Here is a 13,072-nt window from a genome sequence, read left to right as displayed (position 1 = left end):
ACAATGTTTAAAGAAAGAAAAAATAATCATTTCAAATTGTTTCTATTTGCTTCAAGTTCATAACCCCCTATCTTTACCCTGCCTCATTTGGAAAAATTAATTCTTTTGTTATCCAATTAATACCTACACATAGTTCAAAATTTCAAATAATATACAGAGCTCAGAAGGAAAAGCAACATTTTCCTATCCCATTCCACCTCACCCCTAAGTTGATCTCCCCAAACTCTTTAAGTAGTTTCTTTTGGTATTTACCTCCATCTTAAAAAAAAAAAAAAAAAAAAAGATAAACATATTCTGTTACATCTTTATTTATTGCCTTTATTAATTATCTATTAACTTGCTATTATGGAAGATGAGGATTTTGTACTCTTAACTCCATGAATTACTTTTAGCTCCTCCTTTCTATTCTTCTAGTATAGTGATATCTATTATTTGTTGTTGTTGTTAAATTTATATTCAGTGTTTAACTTAGGACTTTTATTCACTGCTAACTAGTAGTGTGTTATGATGACATTTTCTTTCCTGTGCAACTTTTTGTTCTTTCTGAAGTTGACAGATTTTCCACAGGACTGTAAGTGTTTTTTGTTTTCCATTGTTCAACCATAATCAGGTATTCTCTTCTATTAGTACTATTTTCTTTTCCTCTTGAAGATAGATCTTTTGGGACCCTTTTCCTTTTCTTCTAGTCTGATTGGTTCCTGGCTAGATATGCTGCATGGCAGTCCTTCTGGGGCTTCCCTTTGCTTCTGGAAGATAGCAGAGGAGAATATCTTCCTGACCTTTGTAGACAAAGAACTGGTAAATACGACACAAAAAGCATTATGCATAAAGGAAATAATTGATTAATTGGGCTACATTAATATTAGGAACTTCTGCCATCAAAACACGCCAGACCGTCAGAGGGCAACCCACAGAGTGTAATACATACACCTGACAAAGTATATCCAGCGTATATAAATAACTCCTACATATCAAGTTCCAACAAACCCCGAATGATACCAAGGATTGATAAGGATGTGAAGCACCTGGCCACCTCTATCAGTCCAAAGGTTCTGCCCTTTTTGAAGTGGCCAGTGATGTCCTAATTTAAAGAAGCCAGATCTTTTATGCTATTAATTTACTTGACCTCTCTGTAGTTTTTCATCTCACCCGTTCTCTGTGTTTTTAAAATTACATTTGTCAATTCTCCTCTGTCCACTTCTTGTCAGTCTTATTTGCTGACTCTTCTTCCTCTGGTGAAGATACTGTGCTATTAGAGAGCCATTCTTGGTCCCCGCTTCTATCGAGTCACTCAGGAAACTCATTCATGTCCCTGACTTCAGCTATCACAACCATTCTGTTGAGTCCCAAATCCAGATCTTAACTTAGTGCCCGCATTGCCCTTGTGAGTTCTTACCCTTCATCTCCGTCTCCTTGCTGGACGGCCCCTTCTGAATGCCCTCTACTTTTATCAGCCCAACATGTCTCTAACCAAACTAATTAATTTTCTGCTACTGTCCTATATACATTCCCTCCCTACCCCATCCTCTCAAATAAGAATCTGTTATATTTGATGTGTCCTTTCCACTAGTCTTCCATTCCAATTTGTCAAAACCAAGTTTTTCATAATATTCCCCTCTCCTCACCCCCCACCCCCCAATATTCCCATTGAATACTCCAGCCAAACAAACACTTGCTCTTCACTGGACTCCTCTGAGACTTTTCAGATGATATTCTTTCTGCCCAGTATTATTACAGTAATACTGATCACTTTTTATGATTGTAAAGATACCTCTAAGTCACAATGATTCCCCTTTCACTGGGAACTGCCCCCGACACTCAGGGCTGTCCCTACTGTTACCATGTCTGTAGGTGATATGGTTCTGCCCCCTGATGAATTCATGAGATGACATCTGACCCAAGCAGGACAAGTGAAATTTACTAGGGAATTGGGCATTTTGAACCCAGTTAGGAATAGGAATAGAACAGAAATTAGGAATGATTCGGAATAACTTATAAAGTTGAGGTCAGTACTGAATATGAAGTCACGTGCTTCTCAGGGAGTGGCTGACCCTCAGGCTGTGCCGGGCATCAGCATTAAATCCCACAAATCTTCCAGTTTAAGAAGAATAGAAATAGGCCATAGTCACACGTTCTAACTTCTAGTATTCCATGTTATATATTTATATCCCTTAGGTTGTTTATTCCCTTAACTCATAAAATATCCTTGATAATAAATATTGTTATTAATAGTTAGCATTTGTTGAGCCCAAAGTACCATAAATTATGCTAGGGGCTTTTCATTCATGATCATATTTAATTCTCACAATAACCCCAGGAGAGGTTATTATCCTCATTTTACTGAGGCACATAGATGTTATTAAACCAATTTTCCTGCTCAAGGCCATACAACTAAGTGGTGGAACTCATGTAGAGATACAGCTGAGTCCACAGTCTTAACCCACCACCCAGGGGTCCTCTCCCTGGCTATACGTTAGAATCACCAGGGACATGAGTCTCACGGAGTGAATCTGACTTACTAGGTCTGGAGAGTGGCCTGGCCATCTGTATTTTTAAAAAATTTCCCAGGTGATTCTCAGGGTAGCGCAAATTGGGAACTGTTTGCTCCAGTGTACTGCTTCCCAGAAGTAACCGATGTTTTAGAAGTAGCCAACTCACCTGCCCACACACTCCCTCAGCTCCACAAACCTCAGAAGGTTTCATGATATAATTTGATGTCTTAAACTTGAAATGTTGCTTTGAGTCATCCCTCTGCCACCGAGTGAGCCAGATTTGAAAATTATTGTACCAGCCTTTTTTATTTCCACAAATTAACACTAGATGGCAAACTATACATAGGGAATCATCTTACGTTAAGCATTTTTTATCTCTGAAATATTTGATTTTTTTCCTTCAAATAACCTTATTAGCCAATATTTGAGTTTAATAACATAGTATTAAAACCAGGGGGATTTTTTTCATAAATTGAATTACTCTGTATTGTGGATCAACTCATACTCCCTTAAGCAGAACCATAGATACCCTAGATGTACACTATGGCCTTAATTTTAGTTATTTTTTCAACTTCAGCTTTAAAAAGGGGTTCATTAATTATAAACGTATATAAAATGAAATATTCGCGAACACTTTTCTACCAATAGATTTTAATGTCCTGTCAAAAACTTGACTCATTAATTAAAACGTTTACTAATGCCCTGCTTACGTTTCCTAGGAAGTTTGTGGAAAGCCAGCCCTCCAAAGCCGGGGTCACTTAGACAGTGTTATATGCCCACTTTTCCTAATGGCTCCCTCATTTTCTTGGAATACAGTTTAAATTCCTAAGTATGGATTAGAAAACCATTCAAGATCTGGCCTGACTCTCCTGTTTTCTCAACTTTTTCACTCCCAGCCCCACATATAACATACAGAGCTCAGACTAGATTTCTTTCATCTTTAGCAACGTATCTTCTTCTGTTTCATGAATGTTCACTACAAGCTGGGATTTGTTTGTTTCATAGCATTCTCTTCCACCTTCCATTTTGAAGCCCATCTCAACCCACCTTCACATGTTTAACTTCTACTTACATATTAGGTCTTAGCTTACATGTAACTTCTTCCAAGAAGCCTTCCCTGACCACTCAAGTATGGTTTTGTTTCCTCTCTTTAGAGTTCTGCATTTCCTCATTTACGTACTTAGCACACCATGTTATAATCACCTCTTTTGTGTCTGTAAAGACCTCAAACACCATGGAGGCATTCTTGGTTACTCTTGTATTCTCATCAGCTGTCTCAGTGCTTGGCAAATACCAAGTCCTCTACAGGTATTTACTGAACAAGTGAGTGAGGTCTCAATATCTAATAGCACCCTTATGCCATTTTGTACCCAGGTTTGAGAGCAGTAACTTTTATGCACACCTGCAAATAACAAATTGTCTAAAACCAGCTCAAATTGTCCCTTTCCTAGAAAAACAAAAGACCATCCCATCTAGTTATTGATTTATTTAAAAAACAAGACAAAACAAGTCATCTAGAAAGCACCCCCAGAGTCTTATAGATTTACTTCAGATTCAAGGTGACAGGATGTGAGATGTGGAAAATAAAATGGATGTCTCTTTTGCCACAAAATTGGAAGGAAAAAAACTTTACATGATCATGCAAAGTTTATGTGTATAGAGGATTTCACCACATTGAGAACCTTTGATGATTTGGTTCCACTAAAAACAGACTTAGGTCTTCACAAAATTTCCATAATAAGGAGGAGCTCACTTCCTTCCTTCCTTCCCCCTCCCTCTGCTTCCTCCCCCAATAAGAATTCAAGCCCTGAGAATAATGTAATTTCTCAAGAATAAATTCTGAAGATAACTAGATAACATTTCTTCCAAACCAAAGGAGGCAAGAATATACAGTGGAGAATAGACGGTCTTTTCAATAAGTGGTGCTGGGAAAACTGAACAGCTACATGTAAAAGAATGAGATTAGAACATTCTCTAACACCATACACAAAAATGATCTCAAAATGGATTAAAGACCTAAATGTAAGACCGGGTACTATAAAACTTCTAGAGGAAAAGGTAAGCAGAACTCTCTTTGACATAAATCGAAGCAATATTTTTTTGGATCTGTCTTCTCAAGTAAAGAAAATAAAAGCAAAAATAAACAAATGGGACCTAATTAAACTTAAAAGCTTTTGCACAGCAAAAGAAACCATGGACAAAATGAAAAGACAACCTACTGAATGGGAGAAGATATCTGCAAATGATACGATCGATAAGGGATTAATATCCAACATACATAAACAGTTCGTACAACTAAACATCAAAAAATGAAACAACCTGATTAAAAAATGGGTAGAAGGACTGAATAGACATGTTTCCAAAGAGGAAATGTAGATGGCCAACATGAGCATGAAAAGATTATCAACGTCACTAAGCATCAGGGAAATGCAAATCAAAACAACGAGATACCACCTCACACCTGTCAGAATGGCTATCATCAAAAAGAACACAAATGTTAGGGAGGATGTGGAGAAAAGGGAACATTCCTAAACTGCTGGTGGGAATGCAAATTGATGCAGCCACAGTGGAAAACAGTATTGAGGTTTCTCAAAAAACTAAAAATAGAACTGCCATTTGATCCAGCAATTCTACTCCTGGGTATATATCCAAAAAAAAACCCCAAAGACTAATTTGAAAAGATACAGGCATCCCCCACCCCGTTCACAGAAGCATTATTTACAAATGCCAAGATAGGGAAGTGTCCATCAACAGATGAATGGATAGAGAAGAAGTGGTATATATATACAATGGAATACTATTCAGCCATAAAAAAGAATAAACTTTTGCCATTTACAGCAACATGGATGGACTTGGAGGGCATTATGCTAAGTGAAATAAGTCAGACAGAGAAAGACAAATGCTGTCTGATATCACTTATATGTGGAATCTAAAAATACAACAAACTAGTGAAGATAACAAAAAAGAAGCAGACTCACAGATACAGAGAACAAACTAGTTTACACCAGTGGGGGGGGGGGCAATATACGGGGGGGAGTGGGAGGCGCAAATTATTGGGTGTAAGATAGGCTCAAGGATGTATTGTGCAACACGGGAAATATAGCCAATATTTTGTAATAACTATAAATGGAGAGTAACCTTTAAAAATTGTATAAAAATAATTTTTAAAAATTTTTAGGGGCTTCCCTGGTGGCGCAGTGGTTGCGAGTCCGCCTGCCGATGCAGGGGACACGGGTTCGTGCCCCGGTCCGGGAAGATCCCACATGCCGCGGAGCGGCTGGGCCCGTGAGCCGTGGCCGCTGAGCCTGCGTGTCCGGAGCCTGTGCTCCACAACGGGAGAGACCACAACAGTGAGAGGCCCGCGTACCGCAAAAAAAAAAAAAAAAATTAAATGGAATAATAATAATACTTAGTTAATGGGGTTATTATGAAGTTAAATGAGATAATGGATGTTGAAGGCCTAGCACAGCATTTGATGCAGCTGATTTTTTAATAAAGTAAATTTCCTTCATTGTGAAAAAAGAAAAAAAATGTAGGTAAACCTCAGTGCTGACATAGCCCTGAGACTTGTATGCTTTGCTGACATATTTACTAAGGGAGTCTTGATGTTTGACTTCATATAAAGATAATAGTATTGAGTAGATATAAAATCCTTTTTAGTTCCTATCCTGGGTTAAGCAAAACTGGCAAAAATAAAGTTCCTGCAGAATGTTGGGTTTTTTTTTTTGCCCTCTCTTTACCAAATCTCAGTGTAATTACTTTCACATAACTATATGAAATTTATTTTGAAGGTTATTATAAACAACAGTCTGTGGGCTTCTAAAACTCATCTTAAATCCCTGTAAGAATGTTCATTGTATTTCTCAAGGTTCTCCTTGTCATTCCCTGGAAGAAATTTCTGTATGATCTTTATATATATATACATATAAAAGATTGTTCTCCTGAGAACTTGGATTGCTTTTATCTGAGAGATAAGTAGGAATGTGCTAAGATTATGAATTCCATGATCTTACCTCAGATCAGCAGAATTTGAAATTCTGTTGGTGGGGCCTTACTGATTCTAGTTTTATAAACTCTTCAGGTAACTCAGGTACTCAGAAAAGTGTGGGAATCCCTCTTATAGACAAGATTTATATAATTGACTAGATTTCTCTTCAAATTTGGCCACTGGCAAGCTGAAAGACACATTTATGGTGCACTGGTAGCAGGTGTGTAGATTATTGTATTATGCTTTTTAATTCTTTTCCTGTCTCCCTGTGTTCTCATCTTTGGTTTGTTTTTAATTTCTTCTTTCACCTCACTTCTAATTTAAATTCTTGTCATATTACATATTCACATATGCCATCTTAAATCCTTTTTGGAATATGACAAGAAACAGATATGTAGATAGCCACACAAATATGTAAATAATTATTACACTCAGCTTCTGTCAAGAAAAATATTGCAGTTGGTACACAGATTAAGCACCCTTGGCTGATCTGGAGAAAGCTGTGTGCACGTGTGTGTGTGTGTGTGTGTGTGTGTGTGTGTGTGTGTGCTTGCACGTATGCTCACTCATGCTGAGAGAAATGGGAGAGGGGGTCATGCGTGAGCATTACAGAACTATTGTACATCTGTTTAAAAATCAGTAAATGATTTTTCAATTTTTCTGTCAAAAAGCAACTATATTTCCTGGTTGCTCTTCATTAAACTCATGGTACATGTACCAGCTAGAAAACTTACATCTGAAACAATGACATGGATGTTTTTCTGGGACTGACCCTTTCCCTCCATTGTGCCCTTTTTCGCTTGGCCCCAAACACTTCCATCTTAATCCCTGTCTTGTCTTCCATTACTTGCTAGCTAATTCCCATGAAGGCATTAAGTTATAGGAGCTTTAGAGAGTGATTCTTACAATTAGTAAAGGGGACCCACAGATTGTTTTGCTGTATTTCACTAAGGGAAAATACACTCTCTGCCTTTCTATCTTTACTACAACCACCAAGCCTTTGAGAATCACTACAGATGGGATTAAGCCTGGCAATTATACCACATGGGTAACTGTCTGCTTTATTTATCTGGATGACTGGTCATGTGTCTGCAGCTGAGAGAACCAGACATTCCTCTCTTGTTTTACTCTCCTCAGTCATTCCCAGGAGGAAGCTCCAAGCTCTAGTGAGACCACAGTTTGAGACATATCAGCTAAATGACATCAGGGAGCCATTGGGGTGATGTGGCCTGACACCAGCTCTCTGTCTTAGAAACCAAACTGAGGGCTCTCAGGCTTCACTGTATTTGCTGGGTTTTCACTTTTTGCATATCTACTTATCACACGGTTCCATCCGTTCTGAAACATAAGTGACAGCTAGGCTTCACCATACCAAGATCAGCTTTATAATAATTGAGTCATGTTGGCTCAGCTGAAAACCCTAGAGTTTGATAAATCTAGTTGGGAAATATTCTTCAGGGCTCTGTAGGTCAACACAATACTTGTCAAGCTGCTACTAAATTTTGAGGTAAGTGTCAAGCACAGGGATCCACCTAAAGGCAAGGTCCTACTTCAACTCAACCAATATTCTGAGCACCTAGTTTGTGAAAGGTATGGGGTAGGCATTACAGGGATCTGGAGATGGGAAAACTGATCATTAGAGTTGATAACAAGAGCCAACATTTAGTGAGCACCTGATAGTTAATATACATAATTTAACTGAATTTGAAAAAGTTGAGCATAACTCACTTCTTACAAATAATATAAGGATAAGAATAAGGATGAGGAATGGATAAGGAACTTGCCCAAGGCTATTTAGAGAGGTGTTGGAGCTGGGATGCAAAGCTGCTGTTTTTTCCCAACTATGGTGCCACCTGCAGCACAGAGTGCAGTGTGTGTGTGTGTGTGTGTTTCATAAGATAATGTAAATCAATAACTATAATACCAAGAAGAAGAAAATAAAGTGTGATGGAAGAAAGACCAACAACGTGCTATAAAGATTTGGAGAGGGCTTCTCTGGTGGCGCAGTGGTTGAGAATCTGCCTGCCAATGTAGGGGACACAGGTTCGAGCCCTGGTCTGGGAAGATCCCACATGCCGCGGAGCAACTGCGCCCATGAGCCACAACTACTGAGCCTGCGCGTCTGGAGCCTGTGCTCCGCAACAAGAGAGGTTGCGACAGTGAGAGGCCTGTGCACCGTGATGAAGAGTGGCCCCGACTTGCCACAACTAGAGAAAGCCCCTCGCACAGAAACGAAGACCCAACACAGCCAAAAATAAATAAATAAATTTATATATATATTAAAAAAAAAAGATTTGGAGGAAAGAATTCTGTTAGGAGGAATTGGAAAATTGACTTTTGAATAGAGTTAAAGCCCTTAAGGAATGGATGGAATTGAGAAAGATGGAGTTGAGACTGGCATACCAAGAAGAATCATACCAATCAGCCTGAGAAAACACCTGGAGACAGGAAAAACCTGGTTAGTTTAGAGAAGGGTGAGAACTCCCATTTAGTGAGCATCTTAGGTAAGTCCAAGGGCCCATCAGGAGGACAACATTGTGGAGGGCCCTGGATGCCTGGCCAGGATGAGGAATTTCTCTTAAATTTGCTAATGGACTCTCAAGGTTGTTGGGCAGCAGAGAGATTGACAACAGTTGCACATAAGAAAATGAATAGCAGATTGCAGACAGGAGTGGTATTTAGAAAGCATGAAGGACAGTTAAAAGAGTTTTAGAGAAGTCCAAGAAAGAATGAGGGTGACTTGGCTGTGGGCAACACAGGAGGGGAACAAATCCAAAACCCATTGTAGAGATACCATCCTCAGGACTTTGGCAATGATTAGAAAGATTAGGAGCAGATTTGGGGAGAAGTTCAGTTTGGGACATGTTGAGCTTCAAGCAAAAGTAGGAAATCCAGGTAGAGATGCTTAGAGGGCAATTGGCATAGCTACCCAGAGTTTGGAAAGAGGATTAGTAAAACATGAGAGATTTTGGCAGAGAGGTTGACACCATAGGAGAATAGGCGATTACAGAAAGGCGTAAGGAAGAGATGGGAGATAAAGATCCTCATCAGAGGATCTTCAAAGAGTGTGGGTCCATTCATTTGGAGATAGATTTATCAGGAAAGTTGATACATGTAAAATAAAAACAGTGATAAAGAGCAATTTAATCCCATCAGAAACTAGTATCTTGACCTCTCAAAATAAGATAGTGGTTATCAACTATAAACACAATCTGACTATTGTGAGAAAAAAATTGGAGAAAAAAAATCTAGGTGCAGTGAAAGAAGAGCTGTATAGAATCAACAAGCAAACTTACCTTTACATGTTACTGAATGCAGGTCCATGTGCCTGATGCACAGTGAGGCCAAACAAACCTAAACATTGTTGGAGTTTGGAACAGAGAAAGATTTATTGCAGGGCTGAGCAAGGAGAATGGGTAATTTGTGCTTTAAAAACAAAAAACATACAAAAAAAACTCCCCAAGGGTTTTATTTATTTTTTTTAATTTATTTGTCTGTGTCAGGATCTTCATTGACACTTTCAGGTTCTTTGCTGCCACATGTGAGGTCTTTTAGTTGCAGCATGGGAACTCTTAGTTGTGGCATAGGAACTCTTAGTTGTGGAAGGTGGGATCTCGTTCCCTGACCAGGGATCAAACCGGGCCCCCCGCATTAAGAGCGTGGAGTCTTAGCCACTGGACCACAAGGGAAGTCCCTCTGCAAGGGTTTTAGCAAAGTACTTTTAAAGGCAAGGTTTGGGAGGGGCATCCCAATCAGCTCCTGCACAATTCTCTGATTGGTTGATGGTGATCAATCCTTAGGTGGCAGAAGGTCTGGGGGCTACATGCTCATGATCATCAAGTAGTTAATTTCTTCCCTTTGGTGGGGTTTTTAGCATCTATAAAACTCAGGAAATACGCATCAGATGCTATTATCTAGGAACTTCAGAGGAGCTAAAATAGAAGATATGAGGGATGGGTCTGTCCTGGGAAGGCCCCATAGGGTCCTGCTTGGCTACATACAGAACTCCACACACACAAAAGACTTAACAAGGAGGAAAGAGCCCACCCCCATGACTTTAGAAAAGATTGGATGACAGCCTAGGCCTCTTGATCTGTGATATTCAGGATTCCCCTGGGTTGGTTTTTGTTGTTGTTGTTTGAATAACTGTCAGCCTGAAGTCGCCTCTTTTCAGCCTCCTCCTTTCAGTTTGTTTTACTATGACTTGTGTAATAGGAGCGGACACAGGCAATTCCTCTGTAAAATACAAATTTAAAGGGGAGGCTGAGACAGATCTACCCTACAAGCTGTTCCTGCACGTAGTCATTTTTCCTGCTTGCCCCAGCCCTGCATCCTGCTTCTTTACCGAGTAATTACCTGGGCAGTGCTACAACACAAGTGAACATTTATTCAAGCCAGAAGCACTTCAAATGGCAAGAGTATTCTTTCAGTATTTACTGTTCTGCCATGGACAGCTTAGGCCAGAATGCTGCTAATGACTTTCACACACACAAAGGTTAATAGATTTGAATGATAGCTCTCATGTTCTTTAGTCACTTGGTGAGAGGCAAATACTGCTATAGGGCATATAATGATTGAGGATGTAACTACCATAAGATAACAAAATAACATCGTGGAAATCGACCCCTTTATATAGGCATGAGGTCCCACTCACAGGAGCACGTGAGAAAGGGCAGCTCACCTCTGTCCATCCTCTGCTCTCTACCCGCAAAGCATGAATGGCTCTTTAAGGAAATCCATTTAGCCCAGAGTGAATGTTGCTTTGGCTTCTTCCTGTTTCCTCTAGTTGTAAAATTCAGGAGAGGCAGCGAGTAAGAATCTGTTTCAAGATTTTAACTCTTCTAAAGAATCAGATCTTGTTCATTTTAGATTTGGTTTTCTTTACCTACTCTTTAAGAAAATGGAAAGGATGTATAACTCTAAAATAATTCAACTGAGCCAACCAGTAAGGGGTTGGGGAGAAGGATTTTGGAGTTGATTAGTTCCCGAGTTTAATTTTTCCTCGCTGATTTCATTATCACCAGACCATTAAACCAAGTTATTCTGGAGGACCAACTGTGGCAGGCTGTAGGTGCTGGGTTATGTGGATAAACAATCAGGCACAGTGCCTGCTCAGGGAACATACATGTTAGTTAGAGAAGACAGGCAATTTTTTTAAATGTCATGATGAAAATCAAAACAGCCACTAGATTCAGAGTTCCCAGGTGATCTGGTCAGGGAAGCTCTGAGGTACTGTTGTAACTCTAGCTCTCTGAGTGATGCTGGCAAATTTCTTAGCTTCTCAGTTTCCTCATAGGGTTTTGGGGAGGATTCAGTTAAATGATATTTGCAAAACGCTAAGTACATAAGTCTGGCATGTAGGAAGCACACACACAATGAACACTACCTTATATTATTTTAACCTCCTCAGTGACAGAATTTTGAATCATTTTGTTCATTTACTGTTGTATCCCCAGTACCTAGAGCTGTGCTTGACACATGGTAGGCATTTAATAAATATTTGTTGGCTGAATGACTTTAATGATGAAGAGAATCGTAATGGGAAAAAATGACAACAGTGGAGATAAAATTAAACTACAAAAAGGATGGAGCCTTGGTAAATTGAATGTAACAAAGTGTAGCTTCTCAGGGAGAAACTAAGCCGAAAAGCAGAGTTAGAGGTCAGAAATTGAAATCCTAACTAATCCTCAAATCAAGAAATCAAATACTTTCTTCTCTCCTTTACCCACTAGAGGGAGTGTATTACTTCCCACAAGTCAGCCTTTGCTAAGCACATCTGACCGTGAAGCCCTTTAAAATGATAAGTTAATGGAACAATTAGAGCTGATGCTACAGCCTGTACGTTTTTGATTTAACTAGATAGTTACAAAAAAAGGTCTCAGATCAAATCATATGGTAGCCAAAAGAAATGATCAAACTCAGAAGAAAAGAAAATTAAAGGAAATAATTTTTATTTCGTTGACTGCAAAAAGAATAAAATCTTTAGTAACGGACTGTGTATCTACTCAGTTTTAATTCTTTAGGCACCCATATTACGATGCTCTAAAAATCATTATGCAAATGTTATTACTTGATTGTTTTAGAAATCAAAGTTTGCCAAGGTTCTTTTTTTTTTTTTTGGCACATTTTCTTGCATGTTTGATTCAGACAGTTTGTGAATCATAATATCTTGCTTTTCATGAAAACTTCTTTCTCTCTCATATTCCTGGATGGAGTCTGTAAAGTATGAATGGTCACTATGAAATCAGTGTTGAACATATGCTGGAATGGTGAGACAAGCCGCATAAGTAGAGCAGTAATCCTCTCACAGAGCCTGGTAATCCTCTGACCCTGGGGGGGGCCGGCGAGGAGAGCTGCCTCTGTACAATGTGCGCGTGAAAGTCCCAGGGTCCTGCCTCAGGTGACTGCTATGTGACTTCCTGGAACTCTCAGGTATGACACACTGCTGCTTAAATTAAGATGATTTTATTATAAAAAGAACAATTTTTGAAATGCCTTTGGCATTTTATGATATATGTCTAAATAGAATGTTGTCTGGAATTTTCCGTGTTGTTTAAAATTTCAGAAACTCAAAGTTATGAACAAAAGTCAT

The sequence above is a fragment of the Orcinus orca genome, chromosome 17 (genome assembly GCF_937001465.1).
Source record: "Orcinus orca chromosome 17, mOrcOrc1.1, whole genome shotgun sequence".
Lineage (NCBI taxonomy): Eukaryota > Metazoa > Chordata > Mammalia > Artiodactyla > Delphinidae > Orcinus > Orcinus orca.
Note: the sequence above shows the minus strand (reverse complement) of the source record.